The sequence below is a fragment of the Schistocerca nitens genome, chromosome 1 (assembly GCF_023898315.1).
Source record: "Schistocerca nitens isolate TAMUIC-IGC-003100 chromosome 1, iqSchNite1.1, whole genome shotgun sequence".
NCBI classification, from domain to species: Eukaryota; Metazoa; Arthropoda; class Insecta; order Orthoptera; family Acrididae; genus Schistocerca; species Schistocerca nitens.
This window is the reverse complement of record NC_064614.1, coordinates 370,947,275-370,950,961: the sequence shown is the minus strand read 5'-3', so window position 1 is coordinate 370,950,961 and position 3,687 is coordinate 370,947,275.

Genomic DNA, 3,687 nt, shown 5'->3' with positions numbered 1-3,687 from the left:
TTCAGATTTTCTAGTTTCCCTACCACGTTCAAGCTTCTAACATTCCATGCCCCGACTCGTAGTACGTTATCCTTTCGTTGATTATTCAATCTTTTTCTCATGGTAACCTCCCCCTTGGCAGTCCCCTCCCGGAGATCCGAATGGGGGACTATTTCGGAATCTTTTGCCAATGGAGACATCATCATGATACTTCTTCAATTACAGGCTACATGTCCTGTGGATACACCTTACGTGTCTTTAATGCAGTGGTTTCCATTGCCTTCTGCATCCTCGTTGATCATTGCTGATTCTTCCGCCTAATTAAACTATGTAACAAATAAGTGAGCTAAGAGTATACGACTTGCTGCTGGCAGCTGCTTATCCAACGGCGGCAGGGAGCACACTGCTGTTGCCTAAACCCAACAAACCCCCCTCTGACACCTCTTCCTATCGTCCCATCTGCATCACCTCCATGTTCCTTTACCACTGTATTCATCACCACCTTAACCAGCACCACCTCCGTCCCCTTACCCAGTGTGGCTTCTGGCCCTCTTCCTCAGCCGACAACCAGCTCCTTAACTTTACCAATCTCCTTTCCCAGCAACTTAACTCCCATCATTCCAATATCTTTGTTTCCCTCGACCTCCAGAACAGCTACGACCGTGTCTGGCATGCTGGGCTCCTCTTCAAACTCCACACCTATGCTCTCCCCAACATCATCTGTCTCATTGCTTCCTTTCTCTCCCATCGTTTCTCCTATGTCACTACCCGCAATACCAACTACCATACCTTCTATCCAACTGCCGGCGTACCCCAAAGCACCGTCCTATCCCCATCCTCTATCTCCTGTATACTGCTGATATGCCTAAACCTCCCCTGCCTGTTCATGTCCTCGAATTTTTTGATGAAACCTACTTCCTGGACCTTTGTCCTATCCTTCAATGGTCCCAATGTACCCTTCAAACCCACTCCGACTAGTTCACTGCCTGGTGCAACCAGTGGCTCCTTCACATCAACCCTTCCAAGACCCAGGCAATGATCATAGGCCATACCACCTGCTCCTTCTGGCTCCACGATTTTTACCTCACCATTTATGGTCATCCTATCCACCTCACTCTTACCCTGGAATCCCCATCTCCTTACGATCCAACACAAAGCCTGCAATAGACCCCACCTCCTGAAACACCTGTCTGGCCGACATGGGGACTGCATCCTTCCACCATCATTCACACCTACAAATTCTGGATCCATCCCATCCTTTGTTCTACCAGCGTTGGTTGGATTTCTGCCTCTCCCAGATTCTATAAAGCCCACCAAATCCTAGAATGTCATGCACTCTGCCTCTACGACTTCATCCCCTTCTCCCATCTTCTTCTTTTTCTCGAACGCATCCACACCCATTACATCGTCTGCCAACTCGATCCCCCCCCCCCCCGCCCCCTGGTATTTTCACTCCTCTCCACCCCAGCCTGTTGCCGCACCTTTACCGTTGTGTCCTGCCCTCTCTCCATCTCTACGCCCTCCACCTCCTTTCCTAACACAACTTCCAGTACCTACTGCTCCCAAATGATGAACTTCGCCCTGACTCCATCCCTCCTAGCAACTCTAATACACCTTCCCCCTCCTACTCCTCAGGACTCCCTTTTCGCTCCTCTTCCCTTCCCATGAGCGGTTTTCCTCCCTCCTACACCCCCTCCCTTTCCTGTGCCCCCTTCTGTACCTCTGTGCTCCCTCCTGACTTGCCTTCCATCTCCCATCCCACCTATCTCCTGCCTCTTGGTGCACCCCAACCACTCTTTTCTTCTTTTCCTCCCACCCGCTCCAGGCTCCACTTCCCCACTACACTTTGCTCTCCCCTTTTTTTTCCTCCTCTCAAGAATCCCGTCCCTCGGCAGGTTCCTACCAGCGGTTTTTATTCTTTATGTGTGCTCTGCTTACAGTGTTTTCTTTTTTTAAGTGCCTCTCGCTCTGTGGCTGAGTTTTAACTTGTATGTATGACTCCAGTGTATTTTAGGTGCCCCACAACTCACTAACTGTGCTATTTTAACTTTATGTTGACTTTTTTAAACTGTCCTCCAATGAACATCCCCATTTCAGTGAATATTTTAATTTCCATTGTCTAAATTTACAGTGTTTTTACATCCCCCTTTCTCCGCTCTCTTCTGTATATAAGTTCCCACTTTTTATATTCTGTAATGCCACTCGGCTGAAGAGCGGCAGGATTGTGCCGCTGCCAGCCCTCCCCTGCCCATATGGGGCAGGGGCATGGAATTACAACAAAGGAAAAAAAAAACCAGAAACTTGTACAAAAGGAAGCAATCCTACTAGATGTCGAAAGCTTGAAATGCTATTGGTTATTCACATTTCAGGCCAAAGTGATAGGAGTTTCGTTTGAGCAGTTGCCAGCAGGCTCACATGCATGTGCAGAGCTGAAGCCACATATGAGCAGCACCTTCTCCCACTTCGGGCTACTTGAAGTGTAGTAATTAGCTGTACGAGCAGCCAGATGGCATCCATAAAAAATTTTCTGGCGTGCTGAAGTTGCTAGATTCACACCATGCAGAACAGTTGGAGTTGTAGTGGGTGTAGTCTCCACATGTCCCATATTTATATTTCGTGATTTTGCTTTTTTCTCTTTGTTTATGGTCTCACATCACGTGAAAATAAAACAGATTTCTGTGGCTAGGAGCTATCAAGTGAAGTGAAACACATTCACTAGGAAACCAACTGTTTTAAAAAAAGTAGAAAGTAAGAGGAAAGTTCTGTTGCTAGGTAGCAGCCATGGAAGAGGTGTGGGCCAGATTTTGCAGGAAAAATTAGGTGAAAGGTACCAGGTCAAAAACTTTTTCAAGCCAGGTGCAAGTCTTAGTCAGGTGGTAGAGGATATAGGTTCCTTTTGCAAGGGATTCACAAAGCAGGATCATGTGATGATAGTGGGTGGAGTGGGAAACAGTATTGATAGGGATCAGGGCTACAGCATTGAGTGTGACCTGGAGAAAATAGCCTCGCAACGACCCATACCAATGTTGGGCTGGTGCCTGCTTTCGTGTGGCATGATCAGCCCCAGTTGAACCACTCTGTCAGGAGGGTAAATATGAAGTTGGAACAGTTGCGTAGGGCGGCCACTCTGTCAGACATTGGATTGGTTCCTGTCGAGGCTATTGATAGGGGGGATTTGACAAGGCATGGTCTACATCTCAATAGGAAAGGGAAGGGTAAACTGGCAGGGTTGTTAGCGAAATCGATAAGGAGGGACACTAGTACCCATGGATGTACCTCTTTTTTAGACTAATATCAGTGTCCATTGAGAAGTTCAGGCAGGCAGGTGCTAAAGAGGTCCAAAACACAAAATTCTCACAACAGGACAGTAAATAATAATGTTACCATATTTACCTAAAATGTTGGTGGATTAAAGAAAAAAGTAGATTCTCACAAAAGTAAAGTAAAAAATAATGTTACCATTTTTCACCAAAATATTCCGGGATTGAAGAATAAAGTAGATGAGCTCCTGGATTGTTTAGATGACATTGAATCTGATATGTAATAGATACACTATGCCTGTCTGAGCATCACATTGTGTCTCATATGGAAAAGGTAAATATCAGTGGTTATAAACTAGCTGCACATATGAGTAGAGAGAATAAGGTGGGAGGAGGAGTTGCCATATATGTCAAAAGTTATCACTGTGTAGAAAGCTTAGATACAAAA